The 21,182-nt window shown below is 40.6% G+C and overlaps 1 long non-coding RNA gene across 1 annotated transcript; it reads left to right on the top strand.

Annotated features, from left to right (window-relative positions):
* The first annotated feature begins 12,041 nt into the window (after nucleotides 1-12,041).
* Nucleotides 12,042-14,406, top strand: LOC134437806 (uncharacterized). Its single transcript, XR_010032483.1, has 3 exons — nucleotides 12,042-12,087; nucleotides 14,157-14,240; nucleotides 14,317-14,406. It is a non-coding gene; the product is annotated as an uncharacterized LOC134437806 (long non-coding RNA).
* Nucleotides 14,407-21,182: the final 6,776 nt, after the last annotated feature.

The raw sequence follows: 21,182 nt of genomic DNA, 5'->3' as shown, positions 1-21,182 counted from the left end.
CCATTAATGATCTAAACCAGTTGGATGCGCCAAGTGTTCATAGAGTGTTCAATCAGTGTCAATAAACATTAGATACAAATTTGGACATCCCCTGACAGAAAATAATTTCTTGGGCCCCCAGTTCTGTCATACAATGTGTGTGTCCTGAAAGAAATGAATTGTTTGTTGGGACCCTTCTTTAGACAAGTAATCTTCCTCTGAAGGCCCATCAATCATCCTAACCAGTGTGTATACTGTATGTGGGCTTGCATGCCGATGGGGACCAAGGTTCAAGTTCGGACTGAGTCATGTGCCATCCCAGTCCTATCCATCTCTCTCTCCCTCTCATTTCCTGCCATACTCTCAACTTTCCTATCAATAAAGACACAGAAAGCCTTACAATGAATTTGTGGATTCTCTCTGAAAGCCAATATTCTGTGCTGAGGCCCCCACTCGGGGCATACAGTATAATGGATCTCTGAGGGCCCCTGTGTAGCTCTGCGGTTGACAAATAACCCTGAATGCTTTTAATGAGCCATGGTAGGGCCACACTGCTCCACTTTTCCGATTTTTTTTTAAATTTGGCTTCAGAGCCATCAATAGTAAAAAGAGAAATCTCAAAATAGGATAAGCTTAGTTCAGCAGTGTGCTGTGAGTGCGACCTCACTTTAACAATTACCTAATTGTCATGCATCCCATTTCTTCCCACTTACACTTCGCTTACACTTCACTTTATTCACCATTCGCTAGGATGTGTGAACTTCTGAAAGTCAATAATATTTTGTCTCGTCTGACTTCCTGCCCTTCCTCCTGTCAAAAGTAAAAGTAAATTCATAGTGTAAGTACAACACTAGCACATGATATTAAATATCAGTTACACCATTTACTCCAATGCAAAACCTAGCAAGAACCTAACAAGAACTCACCACAAATTTGATGCTACCAGCACAGAGTTAGCTGATCATTAGACAAGTATGCAGGTCTACTGGTTACTCAGATAAATTACCGGTGTTGAAAGGAAACTGTGTTTCCACCTCTGCCCTCCTGCCATGTAATACAAAGTTCTCCGTGGCCCCCAGAAGAAAATATTGTCTGAGGGTCGAGGAGTACAAACATACTGTACGTAGCCAAGAAGTCCCCTGAGTGTAGTTCTGGAGCCAACTATTTGAATATGTGTAAATAACCACATGTGACTGTCGTCTGTATGAAGTGAGAGTGAGACTGCAATATGTCAGGAAATGAGTGGGAGGTGTGTGGGCCTATATTTGTATATTTCTTGTAATTGTGTGTGTGTGTGTGTGTGTGTGTGTGTGTGTGTGTGTGTGTGTGTGTGTGTGTGTGTGTGTGTGTGTGTGTGTGTGTGTGTGTGTGTGTGTGTGTGTGTGTTGGAGGTTGAAAGTGAGAGTTTTAATTTCTCAGTCAAAGGAGAAGTTATCAGTTCATCAAGATGTCCAAAGGTACTGTTTATGCTGTTATAAACCACAAATACAAGCAAGGTAAAACGGACACATCTGAGGCTAGTAAGTATCTATTTTGTTTGAAATCTCAGTTTCTCAATCTCAGTAATGGGGATCTGTAATTTGTAAAAATGCTAAGGCATACTGTTTCCGTCAACCAACAGAAGCAGAAGTTCAATTGCTCTTTTACGACTTTGAATGACCTGAATTAGGCAAGTCAAATTAGCTATGGTAGATAAAAAACTGAACCAACTTTTGATTGTACTAGACCTAAAAACATGCCACATACATTTTGTTGGCATACTTTGTGCTTGTGGTTTGCAGTTGATACTGCATAGGGTGCAAATGTTTCAGAAATTGTTGGACATTGATCATGAAGAATATGAATTATGTTTAGGCATGTTAATTAGCTGTCAATAACATTTGTGCACTGTTAGTCAAGGTGAATATGAATCTATAGGCACATGCTGCATACAGTATCTCAATCAAATATATACATGTGTTAGTCAACTCAAACTCATGATTGCAGTGTTTCACTATTAAAACACAAACACAGTTTTTCAACATGAAAATGCCAATGAGCTGAACTTGTGGGATGGTCTAAACTTGTGAGAATTCATAATTCATTTCTCGAACTCCAGAATCCGTTGTGGATGATGCCACCTACTCAAACGTTCACATTTCTGCACCTGGACCGTCACATCATGGAAATGGAGACGGTGAGTGAAGTTTTATAGTAATGGAAAAGTCATTTTGCCATGCAAAGCACACATTTTATAAACCGTTTCCCAATCACCCATTTCTTGGGTCCACTACTACTGTAGTCCAAGATAGATGCAACATTCCAACAACACTCCAACATCAACACTTTGAGATTTGGCAATTTGTGTTGAGATGCTTTGCAACTCATCATTATTATTTGTGTTATAATTATTAGGATTATTATCCAATTGAAGTAAATAGTAGAATGTTCAGGTTGATGGTGTTATAATAGTCTGATCCACTGTCACTCAGATATTGTGTGCGCTGCAGTGCAGAACTCGGTGATATACTCCGGAAGTGCTGACGAGTATGCCATCAGAAATACAGTACCTGTACCCTCAGAAAACAAACAACAAACCTGACACACTAGTGCCAGTAGGTGGAGTCTATGAGTTGAAGACAAGCCTGGACATAACAGAAAGCAAGGGAGAGGATACAAAATAAAAGAAAATGAACTTGTAGGCACCTATAGGAACAGTGATAGGATATACACTGTTTGATTTTGGGGATGATTTTATTTCCTCTTAACGTAGCAAGCAGCACAGGAAACCATTTGCATGCTTTGCTTGGGTAGTTTATACCAGTCATGTTGGACCACACAGTTTAATGCTACTGTAAAGAGGGGCCCTCGCACAGCACACTGCTTGACATTTTTTTCTTCTTTTATGACTACATTTTAGAATAGGACAGCCAGAGAGTGACAGGAAACAAGTCGGGAGAGAGAGAGGTTGAAGGGTTGGCAAAGGACCCTGGCCGGAATCAAACTCGGATCACCACTGTAGCAGGCCAATGCCCTACCATTAGAGCCACACAGTAGGGCCACACGACTTTACCGGGTTTTTATATTTGACTTCAGAGCAAACAATAACAAAAAAAGTCTCAAAATACAATAGTTCAGCAGTGTGCTGCGAGTGTGACCTCACTTTAACAATTACCTAATTGTCATGCATCCCATTTCTTCCCACTCACACTTCTCTGACACGTCACTTCATTTGGAGTCAACTTTGGTCGTAGTGGGGGTCCCACTCACTCTGATTCAAGAAAGTTTGAAGGGATTTTAAGCTCTTCAATTCACTCTCAACAGTATTGCTGTATTGCTTAACAGTACACTGCAATGTCACATGTGTGCATGTGAGCACAAGGCAGTGGGGAGAGTGGGAATAAGATGCAGCCTGAGCAGGGGCGTTTCCAGACATTTATTCTTGGGGTGGCAAAGAGGTGGCGAAATGTACTTCAGGGGGGCATGCTCCTACACTAAGGGAAAATGATAAACGCGATATAATCGACACACACACTTATGTGATACAGTGAATCCCTTAAAGTGAAACCCTGCAACCTAAAGTTCTATGTCTGAAATGATGTCAAGCATTAACCCATTGACGCCGGTTGTTGCGTTACGCAACATTGGCCCTGACGCCGGTTGTTGCAAAACGCAACATTATTGATTTGTCAATATTTTCACGACGCATGAGAGATGCAATGCACAATGTTTTGTTCAAATACACAAGAGGTGGGTGTTCTCGATTTTTTGAAAGATCATGTAGCAAAAAAAAGTTTGATTCGTCGACAAAAATGTCAAACGCAATCAACCACTGAAGACGTGGGTTGTTTAGCCATTTCGCACAGGTAAAAAAATACCAAGACACGCTGTTACAGCGAACGTGATGTTCAGTTGAAAGGTAATGAAGAGATTTTAATCGAGGAAATGAAATATGATTGAAGACCCTTTAGATAGAGAGCAGGAGTGTGATTTGCCGCGGCCGCATGAAGAGGTGGGCGAGTGGCTTCCAAATAGACAGCCAGCTAGATTTCGTCCCCGACGTTACCAAAACTTTACTCCGATACTCGGGGCAATTGGCGAAGGTGCTAATATCTGAGGAAGCACGTCCTTTAGATATATTTCAGAATATTTTCACTGAGGAACTTTCGGATATGGTGATAACCTATTGGTGAGGCAGACAACGGTAGACATGCGAATTATAGACGCGCGGCCACACATCCAGCTCAAAGTGGAGCCCCGTCTCAATATGAAATTGCTCATCGGTCTCTGCATAACGTTTGGAGGAATAAAACGGCCATACTCGCTGGTGGGAGAGCAAGTGGCTGTATCAGACAAATGTCCCCCGATTTATGGCAGAAATGACTGCCTAATAATTATAATAATAATGATAATTATGATTTAGTTATAGTCGGCTATTGATTGTAACAGTAGCAATAGCAGCGTAATAATAGCCTATAATAAATAGCAGCATCAAGCACTATCCTGAAAGCACATGAAACTTTTTTTCTATCATTTGATTATGAGATATGCTTTTTTTAAAGGAATATGTGTTTGTTAATGCTGAATGAGCATAACCCCGTGAAAGCAGAGGATTTTACCTTTTAAATGCAATTTGTCCCATGTCCCTATGCATTCCAGAGGCTGAGATATTGATTTTTTCATAGGAGTTTTCAACCAATTTTTCTTACCTCAAAAAGCCCTCAGGCATTGGGGACCTTTTCTAAATACTGGCTCAGGCGCCAATGGGTTAAGGCTATTGGTCACAATCAGGGCTCTTAATTGGGGTTGCAAATCATATTTCTGGGGGGGCAAATGCCACCCCCTGCCACCCCTTAGAACCGCCCCTGAGCCTGAGTAATCCTGTTGTTACCAGCAGCTGCCCTGAGCTGTGGATGGGAGTTTGAGCTGTTGCATTTAAAAGTAACAAATAACAGGACATTTGATACTTCTCTTTCATCGCAGGTGCATTGTTAAATTGTTCTTCCCTCTATACAGAAAAGGTTAGGGGCATTTTGGTGATGTTTGAGGTAAAGGTTGGAAGGACGTAATTGTTGCCGTGACATTGCTCACACACATTTGTAAAAGCAGAAGAGAATATTTAAAAGCAAAAGAGAAAGTCCACAACATTCTAAATGCACAGATCAGGGCTTTTCAACTGGCCCTTGGATCAAACATTGAGATTGAGCAGTACACGACTCACTTTGCTTGCGTATATATTTCTAATTGTAGTAGTTAAACTGCACAGCAAGCAGGGCCACTGACAGCTTTGCCTGGGCCCAGGACATAGTCATACTTAAGGGCCCTAAACCCAATGCATAAAATGTAATGAGGACCCAATTATGGGGACCCTCTCTCCCTGGGCCCTGGACATATGTCCCATTTGCCCTGTTGGCTACCATACAGCAATAGAGCTCTTCAGCGTTGACGTCAACTTGTATGCGGCGTTTGGACTTCCGGTTCAATGGCGATTTTTTACATTGCAAAACGCCATAGAGATTCAGGTTTGGCAAAAATATAAGTTGCACGGCAACAACGAACATTAGCGTGTCCCCGCATCCCTTTCTCATTAGTGGAACGGATCGTATCATCATGTTGGTGTATTCACATGTTAAATCATGACGATTATAATTCAATATTGCTAACCCCTTTCTGATCATTAAAACTTCCGAACTACATACTTTCCTTTGGTTGCCATGGGTACAAGCCTCCGCACGTACATGCCGTTAGATACAGGCGCCGCTTCTGTAGTCGCCAAAAGCTTCCGGGTTTAGCATATGGACGCAACATCGTATTTATGTCGAAGTTTGACACAAAATGATCAACCATGTCATACCTACAGCCTATTTTTAACACCCTCGACAGTTTGCGGGGGTTCGCTAAGCGCGTGCTTGCACTCGGACCTTATTTGAAATTTACCCCTATTCATTCCCAATGGAGGCCGGAAGCCGATACGAACCAGGAAGTCCTTAAATGCTAACATGAAAGACTACAATCTACTACATGCTTCCGCGTTACTGAAGAACTCTATTGCAGACCACCAGCAATGCGGCTATGGGCCACTAGTGGGCAATGGTACCACTGGTTGAAAAGTTCATAAGGGTTGGAGCAGGCGTCACCCAACAGTTTTTTTCTTCTTCCTTTTAAGGTTGCTGACCAAAATATTGTAAGACTGAAAAATGAAAAAAGGTCGCACCATGCATAGGTTTCTTTATTACATGTAATAAAGAAACCTATGCATGGTGTGACCACTGGTTGAAAACCCATGATGGTCCTGACAGGCTAATGGCATGTTACTGTGCGCTCCAAAAGGAAGTCAAGTCAAGTCAAGCCCCATAATGCACGCCGTACCATCTGAGCCACGCTGTAATATTCATTGAAAGGTTAATTACCATAGTACTACTGTACTATGAAATAACACATGCACCACGACTCGGTCATTGCCATTCTGCTAACAACAAATTTGTAGCATTGTTTTAACGGCTTACTGGTAGAGCTCCGGGGGAAAAAATCCAGCTGCTTATACACAAGCCTGTGTCCAGAATGTTTTCTTGAGTTGTCTGAAATAAATTCATTGGGTAACACTTTATTTTAGGGACACATCTATTAGCACTAATACATACAATATTAATGCCTGTGTAAGTAACTTGTAAGGCATGTGCTAAGCAAAATAAGACAGTTGTTAAGCATGTATTCACAAATGTCTTGTTCATGCCCAATTAGGGATTTATTACTAATATAACCTTAGTAAGGACCAGTAAGCCTATATTTCTATTTATTAGTAAGTAGTAAGTGGCAGAATACAATGTGTATAAGCTCCCGACACACTGTGTAAACAAACCCTGAACAGTGTGAAAACAGATGCAGAATAAGGGTCCCTATTCTAAAGTGATGCATTGGTCAGCCCAGATGGCTCAGGGCCTCTGCCCTACCAAAGTCCTAGGGCCCCCACTCCACCCAGGCCTGCACTACCTAGCCCCCCCAATCTACAAAGCGTAAGGGAATATCAAATAGTTAATACTTATCCAGCCGAGTCATCTAATTTTCTCTTGTTCATATCAATGAGAGGGAGGTAACAAGAGCCTATATATAGCAAGGATTGAACGTACACTTGTCAATGGCGGTGGGTTGGTGAGATGTAATTTTTTTCATGTACCACTGAGTTTTAATTGTAAAAAAACCCTAAATAAATGCAGAAAATTAGAATAATAGTTTTGAAGCAAAACTAAACTACTCTTTTGTGATAATTAAGTGAATGTTTGAGAACATTAGCTTCAAGAAGTGCAGTGCATGATGGGTACGCAATCTAGGCCAACAGACAACCTACCCAGCTCTGAGCCTACGTCCTTAGCTCCTCCCCTCACTTGTGAAATTTAGTTGCTATCCAAACAATTTGCCATGTACGTAACAACAGAAATATTATCATTGCTGCATTGGCCATGCATTGCATTTCTGACTAAGGGCGTACCCATCATGCACTGCACTTCTTGTAGCTAAGTTTCTCAAACATTAACTTATTTATCAGAAAGGAATAGCTTAGTTTCGCTTCCAAACTATTACTCATTGTTATATTCTGCATTTATTGCAGGGTTTTTACAATTAAAACTAATTGGTGTATGAAAAAATGACATCTCACCACCCACCGTCATTGATAACTTTACGTCCAATCCTTGCTATATAATGCTTCCAATTACTCATTAACATAATGAGTAGAATAAGTGAGATCTTCATACCTACTGAGACTAATGTAGATTCTGAAAAGTTCTTACACTTTGCTTCCCGGGGGAACGTAGAGTGGGGGCCCTAGGTAGTGTGGGGGCCCTAAGCCATCTGGGCTTAGCGATGCATCACTTTAGAATAGGGACCCTTATTCCACATCTGTTTTCACACTGTTCAGGGTTTGTTCACACAGTGTACCAGGAGCTTATACACATTGTATTCTGGCCCTTACTGCTTACACATAAATAGAAATCTCGGTCTACTAGGTCCTTACTAAGGTTATATTGGTAATAAATCCCTTATTGTGCATGAACAAGACATTTGTGAATACATGCTTAACAACTGTCTTATTTTGCTTAGTACATGCCTTACAAGTTACTTACACATGCATTAATATTTTATGTATTAGTGCTAATAGATGTGTCCCTAAAATAAAGTGTTACCATTCATTGATATTTATTTTTAAAAATAGTAATTAAAGTTGTGATAGGCCACCGCTCATCTGCTTAGAAGGTGCAGGATTCAGTAAATATTTCTGTATAAAAAGGAGACAATCCGCACACTTCAGGTCTTTTTTTTGTGCAAAGAAGCTTTACTTGACTTGCAAGCTTTACTAGACTTACAAGCTCAGGCACTCTGCCTGAAGAAGGTAAAAAAATAGTCATTGAAATTAATTGTAATGCACCTCGTCCTCCTCACAGGAAGCCACTGTGTCATCTACTCAAAACTCAGCCTTCCACATCAGGGTATGTTTTAAGTGTGTGTGTGTGTGTGTGTGTGTGTGTGTGTGTGTGTGTGTGTGTGTGTGTGTGTGTGTGTGTGTGTGTGTGTGTGTGTGTGTGTGTGTGTGTGTGTGTGTGTGTGTGTGTGTGTGTGTGTGTGTGTGTGTGTGTGTGTACACTGCAATGTCATTGGTACCTGATGATATTTTCCATATTGTAGTGTACTTACTGCCATTTGAATCCTGCATAAGAAGACCAGCACAGAGGAAGACTAGTTTTGATATTTGTTGTTTATGTTCATTCAACTAGGTAGCAAGAAGTAACAGTGCAGTAGAATTTGGGGTGTGTTTCTCAACATCATCATTATTAACTAAGACAGTATCTCAGTTGGTTGCAATGCAATTTCCCATTGGCAACCTACTAAAATGCTTTCTGGTTAGCAACAACACTTTCGAGAAACAGGGTCCTGGTCCTGCCAGTGTGCACTAACACGTGTAACCTATTTTGACTTGCTGAGTTCAGAAGATGCCCAGCCCCCTTCTCAGCCTGTCACGGACGAGCCCACTCATAGGTCAGCGCCCACTGAGAGAGGTCAGTGGAGAGGCCCTCTCAAACCCACACAGCTCCTGCTTCTGATGGGTCTACTCTGCACTCTCCTGCTTGTGGTCATATTCACGCTCTGCGCCCTCTGTAAGTAAGAATGAACTGATACTGACAGATTTTGCATGTTCCATTAATGTGTATTGTAAATGTGCCAGTTGTGACTTCAAAATGTGACATTATATATTGGTATGTAGTGAATACAATACCAATAAAAGTCCACGTAAGTGTAAAGACAAACATAGTGAGTTCATGTAAAAAATATCACCAGAAAAAAATCTGTATAGATCATTGGCATTTAACAATATGCTGTTGGTGATCACTGTAGTGTAACTGAATATTTGTTCCCTCAATGCATATAATTAGATGTTTTCAGTGGCATTTCAAATGCGGAGAAACTAAATACTCTAGAGAGAGACAACACAGGTGAGTAAACACTTAAAGACTATAAACAATTTACTGTAATTGTGACTTGACTTCCTATACAATACATGCCATACCTGAACCATTCAGAAATGTATATTTATTGATCAAAATCATTCTCCGTTGTAGGAGACCGCAAAGCGTCCCACAGTTTTCACTAAATGTGTTTTCAGATTTTATCTTCTCCTTGTATGTATGAACTGACTACATTAGAACGACCATGCCCTGTTTGAATCAATGACCAGAACACTTAAATCTCAAACCGCAATTTCTGGAAATAAGCTCCTTTTGCAACTCCCTTTGAGTTAAATAATTGAGTTTTACCTTCCTCATGTTCTTCCAGCTGTTCTCTTAGTGTGACGTCACTTCTAGTTCTAAGCTAGTTGGCGATTACCATTGATTCTTATATGACCAGCTTCCATTCGATTTAAGCAATATGACACGAGTGGGAGTGAGGTTGTTCTGGGACACACTCACGGGTGTGATTCGCCGCAGGCACGAAGCCGCAGGCTGAGTGCCGTAGGTAATTACACCCGTGAGGGTGTCCCAGAACAACCTCACGACCAGGAGTGTTATATTGCTTTTATACAATAGCTCCTTTGCCAACACAATTATTTCATTGACAGTGATGTTAAATTATGTTCATTATTTTATTTGATTGTGTATTTGCTTGTTCCTCCGCTCCGGAAAATAGTTCCAGTTATTGTCTTTGGTTGCCGCGCAACGCGCACCACGGCGCTGCCTGCCTATTTGTAGACGTTGATCTGAACGTTCCCTGCAATTGTGCAGCCGCTGAGAAAGGGCCCTGGCTGGCAGTCTGAAACAGGTGGTGGGGTGAAATAGGTGGATAGCTGCTGCTGATCCAATTTTGCTGACGTTATTTGCTGATTTGCTCCAAGTACATGGCTCCACCGCTTCCTGCTCTCCATAGAGGGGCGCCAATAGCTCACAAGAGAGCTCTCTGACCTACAAGAAAAAAACATATGCCATAGCGAGACATTAAACACACAAACAAAATTACTTAATAAATAGGTGTGTAATGGGTGCCTAATCTAGATGATGTTGCGCTTACCTATGCCCACTCACTGCCATGATCTCCCTTGCCGCGAGTCCTGCGTCTGACAGCTTCTGGATGGCCGTGGCTCTTAAGCTGTGGTTGGTGTAGCGCACCTTCGTCCCGGCATCCAAACTCAAACATGGGAGCATCTGGCTTAGTTGATTTATCCCAACTGGGACAGTGGTGTACCAAACATCGTCTGTGGGAGATACATGCCGCCTAGGATGAAGGTAAAGCGCTTTCCCATCTGCCGGGATCTTCTGCAGGTATTTAGTGAGGGAGGCCACTGGACAGAGGGGATTACCGGGCTCCTCATACATTGCTCCTCTGTTGTTCTCTCTGGTCCTCTCCATCGGATTTTTGTGATTTTTCGTTTCTTCATTAAACGTCATGGTGTAGTACTGGCAGCCATTTTCGTCTCTTGCCAGCGTAAATGAGTCAGGTTTCAGCTGCCTATTGCCCTCGCAGCCTCTTCGCCCGAAATGTAGCTGGATATCAAACCACACCTTCTGTAATGAACTTTTAGGGTTGCTTGGCTGCAGGGCTGTGCTGGTTTTCAGTATGAGAAGGTCTTCATTTGAGATGGGTGGGTGATGTGTCGTTTTGTCTCTTCCAGCTCTCCTGATTTGTTTGAGGACACCTTTAAACACATTATTAGCCGCTGCGAACTCAGTATCCAGCATTATATTAATATTGCGGCTAAGGGGAGGCTCGTTGAGATGGCGATTGAGCCCTGCCCGCAGCTCAGCATAGCTGCTAATGCCATACATTTCCCCTTTCACTGTTCTTATCGAACCATAAAATTCTCTAAGCATATGGCCTAATTCAGCCTTTGCTATTGTTTTGAGATCCGCTGTATACTTGCGCTCTTGCAGCCAACTCGTAAAGCACTTCACTGCCCACAAAGTTTGTTTAACGGTATTCCCTTCGTGTCGGCTCTTTTCTATGGAGTCCAATTCTTGCGGGGTTAATTTGACAGCTCTTGTTGCGATGTTCGGCGTAACCTCCATGTTTGCCCTTTCCTCCCTCTCCTCCTCATCTGATTCATACTTCAGATCGAAATTAATGATAAACTCGTCCATAGCTATTCTTTTTTCTTCTCTAGGCTACCTGTCAACTTCCTCGATTACTTCTCGCTTGTTTATGTATGTATTTTGTGGAATGATGGAATGGAATGTTGGTGTAACGGTTACTTTGTATCTTTGGTCGCGGAGTGATTATTAGATGTGAAGAGTCATTCATAGAGTGTTGGAGGATACCCTCACTCCTAGTGACGTGTAGAACGCCTCTTGTCCAATCAGAATTTGTGAAGTAATTCGACCGGATCTAACTATTGTATAATCAATCATATACACTACATAGCTTGTGGGAAGAGTTTGCGAGTTTCTCCTGTAGGCCTACTCCCAAACTCTGGAAGTACAGGAGAAAGGTAAAACTCAATCATTTCACTGAAGGCAAGGTGAAAAATTAGCTTATATTTATCATTATAATTTCCAGAAGTGGTGTGGTGTCTCTTTAAATCTAACAGCACATTTTGCTTGTTTACAGAGGCATGGCGACAGTCTAGTCATCTGCACGAGGAGCTCTCAGGTAAAGAGGTTTTTATAATGCTACTGCACTAATGGCTGAGCTGGCCCACTCCCGGGGTGGACTCTAAGGCATGTTGTGTGGATGTGTGTTACTTAATCCAATGCTATTGTATTAAAAAGAAAAAAGAAACCTAACAAAGCAAACAAACAAAAAACATGTCATCTGGGTCCGTGTATCATCCGATCATTCAATTATTCCATTCAATCTGGCAAACGGAAAACGAAATAACGACTCCATATTTTGTTTTCCCGTTTTTCCATATGGGAAAAAAGTGGGGAGTTTGTTGATTTTCCTTTTCCCAACTCAAAACAGAACAAGTAATAAATGAGAAAACCAAAACGAAATAACAACTCTAATTTACGATTATTGGTCCTATTTCCCACGGTGCTTTTCTATTGCTCGCCTAAGTAAGACACGATAGTGCATAAGTGGCTGCCAAACGCGCTGCTTTACGCATTTCCCCGAGGCCTATAATCAGCCTGCTGATGCTCCTACTCCACAGAACATCTTTCTGTCCTACTGGTAGCCCCAATTATGTCGGTGCCTGTGGGTGGTAAAAGAAGCCTAACTCCTTTACGCACTGTACTGTGTCCGGTCCAGTATGTCCACCCCATAAGCTAACTACATTAATAATTGTCACTATCCAATGGGCTAAGGCTCCTCCCACTAGATCATTTTATTATTACAGGTGGAATGAAGTTTTGACCATTGGTGCGTGAATCGGAAGAAACTTTTCTTCAACTGTTGTGGTACCGTCTACTGATAGCCTATTCCTGGGAACTGCCAGCGAGGTCTCCTCCACAGTTTAGGCGTAGGCTAAGTAGATATATCTGGTTGCTATTTCTGCATGCCACATCAGCATTAGGCTACTACTTAAGCTGCTGTAGGTTAACATTTGTGAAAGGTGCTAGACGTCTCCATCCGACCGACCTCTAGGCTACCTCTATCTGTCATAACACCATGGAACACCTCCCTGGTTTTGGATGCGTTACGCATGGCCATTTAAACGTGGACCTAAAGTGTCTTTCCATTAAGATGATAGGCTACTGTCCCTCGCTCTGACCACTAACCTACCCTACCAAGCGAGTCGGGTGAGTTACATATTACATGTGCTGTCTGTCAACCCAGACTGCGCACAATTTGCCCTAAATGGCACCATGGTCAACTTGCATCTCGCGTTTGTGCCCGAAGTCACACATGGACTGACGTGCCGTGAGAGACAGAGTGCAGCCTGTAATACACGCCATTATCTAAACTCTCTTCCTCGATTTGCGTTTGTGAAATGGCCCTTCGCAGACGCTTCCCTGGAGAAAACGGTTTCCACCCTGCCAGCCTATAGGCAGAACAATGTTGATGGACATTTCTTCATTCAACATCCCAATTGAAATAACGCCTTGTGACATCACGAGGCTCTAGCGCCTCCACGAGACCATGGGAAGGCTAATGTAGCCTACCGTGAAGAATAAAGAAAACAAATAAACGAAAATTACTGTCGAAATTTCGTTTTGGTTTCCCTGTTTATGATTTGTTCTGTTTTAGTTTGAAAAACGAAAACAAACATCAATCCCCAATGTTTTGCTCATACGAAAATACGAAAATGAAATATTGCATCATTTTTTTGTTTTTCCGTTTGCCAAATTGAATGGAATAATTGAATGATCGGATGATACACGGACCCATCTGCACTTTATTGTGTATATTCCCTGTTTTCCATCTGCCTGTGTTGTATAAAAATGCCAAATGTAATGTTTTATAATAATTCACACTACAATCCTAACCTTAGCTCTAACACCACTACCTCCAGTAAGGGGTGGTAATGAGGGATAGGGATAGTTCTGAGCTAGATTTACGTAGCTACAATTGCAATATTTTGAGTAATTACATTGTGTCTGCAATGTATAATAGTAAGCCAGGCTCTCATGAAGTTCGGCAAACACCAATATGTCACACACGTGGATGAGTGTGCAGTGCACTAATAGTAAGGAACTGTACACAAACACACAGTTGCAAACAAGTCAGACTTTACAATTGAACAATTCAATTATTTCCTCTCTCTCATGTACTGAAAGAGTCAAATCGCACAGTGATGCATCTACAGAATGTACTAAGGAATCATACAGAAGAGATCAAATTACTGCGACATCAACTTAACTGTAAGTAATCACTTATATCCCAAGATATCACATCGGATGTAGTGCCAAGCTCCTATATTACTGATTTCTTTTATAGACTCTCAGGTGGACATGCAACAGCTACAGAGCAACTACCAGATTCTTTTGAGGGAACAACAAGGCATTCAAGCTAAACTTGACAGTACGCATACTCCCTTATGCTCCGTTATGACTGAAGGATTTCTGTGAAAGCCTCTTTAAATGATGGTATAAACACAAACACAACAATAACATAACTAATTAATGAAATCTCCAAGTTGAAAGGTTTCTGTTGATGGGTACGGTCAATATCATGGATATGCTTAACGGTTAATATTTGAAAACTGCATGCAATGAATTCTTGATGTTGAATTATCAGTGATACATTACCATAATACAGTAAGAAATAACCAATATTCCTCATGTGTGACCATTTACTATCATTAATGTTCAGTTCTTCTAATGGAAGCATTGTGAGTTGTTAACATTGTCAAAAGTGTAAGAGGCGATCATTAAAAATGCTTGGTCAAATATGACAATGATTTGCTACATCTCTAGCTTTTAAGGCTGCCTCTCTGGCTTTTAAGGCTCAAGTGAGCAGTTATCCTGGAGACGGCTGGAAGTATTTCAGTGGGAAGTGGTACTACTTCTCCTTGGAGAGAAAGACCTGGAAAGAGAGCAGACAGGCCTGCCAGAGAAAGGAAGGGGACCTGGTCATCATAGAGACTGAAGAGGAAAAGGTAAAATAGGCTATTCAAATACACACACACACACACACACACACACACACACACACACACACACACACACACACACACACACACACACACACACACACACACACACACACACACACACACACACACACACACACACACACACTTTTAATACAGTTTTAAACAAAGGAACCATGTATGTTTTTGTTATTGCTGTAGGAATACATCAGCAAAGTAAAGGGAGATTACTGGATAGGACTGAGATATGAAAATGGAGCCTGGCGTTGGGTGAATGACAAAGAGCTCACAACTCCCACGTGAGTAAACTTCTCATCTGTGATAACAGGTTACATAAGTTATATTAGTATTAAATGCCAGTTTTTAATGGAATAGAAAATGATGAAGTGTCATTACATAGAGTTTAGTGAGATTTACATGTGGGTAGATGACAGTTAAGCAGCAAAAAAACTATTTTTTCACAAAACATTTTTTATGAGGTAAAGAATTATATGTCTATGTAGTGCGGCAATTAATCTTTCAAAAAATCTAAGTGGTCACAATGCTGGTCAATTAATTGATTATTTATTTACGTTGATAAAGCAATTTGCTGAAAATATGTCCTTTGGTGTGACTACTGATATATATATTAAATAATGTTGAAATGGCTTGAGGGAGTTTTATATACATTGTTAAACTCTTTGTATTTAGTACAATATTTTAAAGTATTAATTTAATGAGAAATAACCATGTAAGGATTTTTTCCCCAATGAGAGGCAAGCTTATTGGAAACCTTCAAGGAAATACAGGGATAACTTTCTGTTTAAATGTTCAAAATTGTCCGAATTTATACTAACATTTCAGGGATGATAATTTGCTCTTCCCTAATGCAATATTCAGTGTTAATCAAACATAGGCCTACTGTTATAAGCTCCCACAACCATTGTGCGTTTAAAAAAATGTCACACTGTAGGACAAACTGAGCCAGAAACAAATGTATCAACATGGCTATTTTGTCTTTTGATCATTTGATCATTGTTGTAGTCAATATGGACCTACACTAGACGCTTATAAGTCTTTAAGTCATAGATTATCAGCCTCTATCCCAACACACTTAATGACAGTCATGTGGTCATTAAATTTAACCTGCAGAGCTCATAAGACTGAAGTGTGACCTTGGCATGACCATCACACCTCACTCTCTTTGTACTGTAGGTATGCTCTGACTGTCACACCATTGAACCTGTAGTGTGTAGCGGCCAGTGCCTGTTTGGTATCTCAAGCTCGATGGATTATGGTTTCAAAGCACCATTAATGATATTTCATATCCTTTGACAGTCTCTAAAATCAACAGGAAATATTCATCAACAATGCATCAAAGTATAAATTCAACTGGCCAATAAAGGAATAGGCCCAAGTTATTTGAATACACAATAGTTATCTAATCAACAAAACATGTATAACCAGTTGTTTTAAAAGCTATTTCTCAGATATCTAGTCCTTTGGTGTGACCTGTTTTTCCTTTGGTGTGACTCTCCAAAGTTTCACACCATAGGACTTTTACCATCACACCATAGGACTTTTGAGCTTTTAAGTTAATTCAAATCCCTGTCGTCGCCAACTGAAATGTAATTTCACATTTAGTAGGATGCATTTGCATCTACATAAGAAAAATGTATAAAAAATACACTATTGTCAAAATGTATTTCATGGCTGTCATTCCAAAGGACTACAAAACTAAGACGTCTTGTGGTGGCAAAACGCAATTGATTGATTGAAGAACTCTGAGAGAAAAACCTAAAATCCACCTTTGCCATTGGCTTCTTAAGGGTCTACAGTCACAATTTATGTACAGCCGGACCTTCACCAATAGATAATTATCCATGTTAGTATGTCACACCACAGGACATTGTTTTATGTGACAAAGTTTCATAACTCCATACGCTCTCAGAAAAACAGGAAAAAAATTAAGCATTGTCACTTGCTAAAATAGACTATAATAGAGAGTTGTTTAGACAAATGACTGAGCTTTGATTATTTATTTAAAAATGTGATGGTCACACCATAGGACAAATGTGACATATGATTCAAAATTGAGTATACTTATTTAAATTCTGGATTAATTACACAGTACTTTTTCACAACATAGACTTGAGTTTTTTGTTTTTTTAAAAGGTATTTTTATGGGCTTGTTGTGCCTTTATTGATGATAGGACGGTAGAGATTGACAGGAAATCAGTGGGACGTAGAGATGGGGGTAGGGTTGGGACATGACCCAGGCCGAACTTGAACCTGGGTCCCCATGGGCATGCAAGCCCAAGTGGGGGGATTAGCGCACTGCGCCACAGCAGCCCCCTGACTTAAGTTTAACCATTTAAAACATTAACAATTTTGAAAGCATGAACTAACTTCATTTTAAAAGCCTGTGACAGCAAAATTAACACGTCACGTCATCTACCCATGTAAAGCAGAGACAGTGTCTGATGTGCTCCCATTGCAGTAAGACAGCATTTCCCAAATTGTGGGTCGGGACCCCTGTGTGGGGCGCAGAGGTACTACATGTGGGGTTGAGGAGAAAAGGGACTATTTGCGTAAAACCTTGACTAAACTTTCAAATAACATAACCATTCCATACTAATTAGTAACAGATAGGTATTTCACATGATTTTCACATAAACATTTAGCAATATCTATAGGAGCAAAAGGTTTTGCTTTTGAAATATGTGGGGCATCACCCCTGCTTTAAGAGCTCATGCGCAAACACATTTCTCTCCCCTACTTCAATTCCCTTCCCTTCCCTTCTACACTGCCCTAAATTATGACGTTGCCCTGAAGACAGTGTTGCCAGATGTGTCTGATCAAATCCTGCCCAAAATGTTCTCAAAAACCACCAAAATGTGTTAAAATCCGCCCAATTTCAACAAATTGCGTTGATTTCTAGGGGTACAAAACTGCAGAAAAAAAAAAACGCCAAATGGGCAATTTTACCCGCTTTCACCCGCAGATGGCCATCCCAAGTAGCCCAATTGGGCGGGTAACCGCCCAATCTGGCAACACTTCCTGTAGACCTGCTGAGCAATTTACAGCCTGTAAGATATCAATCATTTAATCAGTACCACTTCTACATTTTATCCATATTTACCTCCACCAAGGAGGTTAAGTGATCATCCAAGTTTGTGATATAGTGTCAGTTTGTTCATTAACTCGTGATGTGTGTGTTTCTGTCCACTAGAGTGCGAAGGTGATCTCTCTGAGCGCTTGTTGTTGCATGTAATCACATATCTACTATTTTCATACACCGTACGCTTAATGAAGGGTGATTCTGTTTTACTTATTAATGTTACTTGTGTGGTATCACTTCCCTATTTACAGATATTTCTCCATTCGTGAGAGTCAAAACCCTTGCTGTCGGAAAGCTGCATATTGGCCTAATTGGAACTGTGGCTATTATTGTTATAATGCAATTAACTGGATCTGTCAAAGAAAAGCTGCAGCTTGACAAGCAGTTATTACAGTAAAATACCATTGTTATGGCCACAAGATGTACTTTGTACTTTACGTGTACAGGATTTACAGAAAAAGTGAGTGCACGATTAAGTGAGAGCTAAAAAAAAGTGCACAATTTTCAATTAATTTTTTTCACTGCTTTTATCTGTTTTCTTCTTTGTGATATTTTGAAAGGACCTCTCAACTCTGTATTTGACCTTCCAACAAGCACTTAAAAGCTTTGTTAAATCCTTGTACTGTATGTGCTTTTTCGAAGTGCAGTGTTAAAATTATTGCATGCTAATATTCCATTAATCTTACTTATGGGCTGTCTGCGGGCAGGGTTTTTAGTTTTCAAGTCATCTGTAACTCATCTGTTTGTTTTTGTTTTTTAAGAAAGGTGCAAAAGCAACATGTTTGTTTATACAGAGTAAAAGTCACTTGTATACTATGTGTTGATGTCTAGAACCGAAATGTTGGCAGTGATGAGCAGCAGACAGCTCATTATTTGTTGTGTAATCATTGCGTAATGTATATGAAACTTAATTAAAACATTCAATTGTGTAATTATTATTCTGACTCTGAATGTTTCTCACTCAATGTTTCTCAGTTTCGTGAACAAAAATGGTTCATAGGAAACAAGAAGGAGTCTACCACAGAATACCACATTTCTGTGAAATACTACCTGCACATTTAGGGGGAAACTGCATGGAGACCATCACAACCATAGCCTGACCATTTTTTGTGTCAGGCCAGCTCTGACCATCTGTAAGCTTCCACTCATTTACCATTCCCCTGTACATGTTATCTCTGTGTCAGAAATGATTAGGCAACCCCGTTAACTAAGGAGATACAAACCATTCTCAATAGTTGACAAGCAATGTAAACATTTTCACTACGTATACGAACAGCAGTAAACCTTTTCTTTTACAGCACATTACTAGCTTACAAATAATGCTCAGGATATCCGATGTAGTCTTGCAATGCATCTAAACTATTTGAGCAATCTAGTATAGATGTGCTGTACCTAATACCTAATCTCATTAAAATGTATTGATTAAATTACCTTATCTTACTTTTTAACTTGGCATATAGGCCTATAATCAGGGGCAGTCCTAGGGGCAGGTCAACGAAGCAGTTGCATCTCGAAGCATCACAATTAGTGGTATTAACATATTATTTCGTCACTATTACCTTAGCATACATACAGTTGAGGACGATATTATTAGCCCCCCTCCTGAAATTAGACATCTTTCTTGATTTCTCAGTGAGAATCAGTGTTGGGAATAACGGCGTTTAAAGAAACGGCGTTACTAACGCCGTTACTTTTTTCAGTAACGGATAATCTAACTAATTATTCATACTGTCAGTATAACGCCGTTACAATTTCATACATTCCGTTACTGCACGTTACTGTTTTAGGGTAGCCTATGCGTCGTCACCGTGCGTACTATTACCAAAACCTCTCCATACGGACATATGGCCACGTTCGCCGCTGCCATCCACCCAGTAGAAGTCAGAAAGAGGGACAGAATGAGTGTGTGTGTGCTGCTTGGTGAACAGTGTTTGTCTGATCCCAGGATTATTGCTTTTGCGTCCGGATAGGTGGCTACCCGCATCACTGGGGGCTGAATGGAGGGAGCGCAAGCTAACATTACCAGAACCACTTCTCTCACCCCTAATTCCTCCACCAATAGGCCTACCTGTATGGACACTACGACTGCATTCGCCACTACCGCCGACTAACTTGAGATCGGATAAAGTCACCGAATGAGTTTCAATGTGTGTGTGTGCTTAGAGAACATCCTTGCTTCGCATGTCGGCATCACTGCCTTCGGAAGTTTCGCCGCGGTAAACAAAGAGTGCTCGTCCGATCATTATCCTCCTCGTGAGATAAAAACTGTCCTTCAGAGTCAGAATAGGCAAATAACATGCTCAGAACTTCATCATGATTCAACTTCTCACTAACCACCATGAAATGGCTCGCTGATAGTTCGCTGATAACAACACAAACTCAACTCGCACGCTTCGAGACAAAGACGCAAAGTGGCTACTTCCGCATTTTGTGGTCGAGTCACAGGTCTCGTCTTTTACTGCTTCACGACTCTGTGAACTACAAAATGACGTAATCGTAGTCTTGTTTGAAAGGGTAGCATTAAGTAATAATTAAAATGTAAATACTACATTTAGTAGTAATTTAAAGTTGGATTTAACATGCACATTTTCAGTTGAATTTAAATAAGCCTATTAAAATGTGTTCTTTTCTTTTATATATATAAAAATATATATATATATATATATATAGTATTAACTATATATATAGTAGTAACTAGTAACTAGTAAGTAGAAGTAACTAGTAACTAGTAACTAGTTACTGTTTCAAAGTAACTTGCCCAACACTGGTGAGAATGACCATTATGAACTGTTTCTGCTATTCTGGAAACAAATACACTGATGGAGATAATGTCCAATGACTTGAATTTGGATTTTTCCATTTTCACAATGAGTTGAAACAAAAAAGGGTAAAAATGGCGAGGACAAAATTATTACCCCCCTTATCATTAAGTAAGGGTTAACGTTCGGCGAGAAGGTCGCTACCGTGGAATAGCAGCACGACAGAGAGAATCTTTAGACCCCGACGCGGAGCGGAGGGGTCTTGTTCTCTCTGAAGTGCTGCTATTCCACAAAGCGACCGACTCGCCGAAAGTTAACCCGCTTATTATATGGATATACTTAAATGATTCAC

This window comes from Engraulis encrasicolus, chromosome 21, assembly GCF_034702125.1.
Source record: "Engraulis encrasicolus isolate BLACKSEA-1 chromosome 21, IST_EnEncr_1.0, whole genome shotgun sequence".
Taxonomy (NCBI): domain Eukaryota; kingdom Metazoa; phylum Chordata; class Actinopteri; order Clupeiformes; family Engraulidae; genus Engraulis; species Engraulis encrasicolus.
The sequence above is the reverse complement of the archived record's forward strand: the minus strand, read 5'-3'. Positions and strand labels throughout refer to the sequence as shown.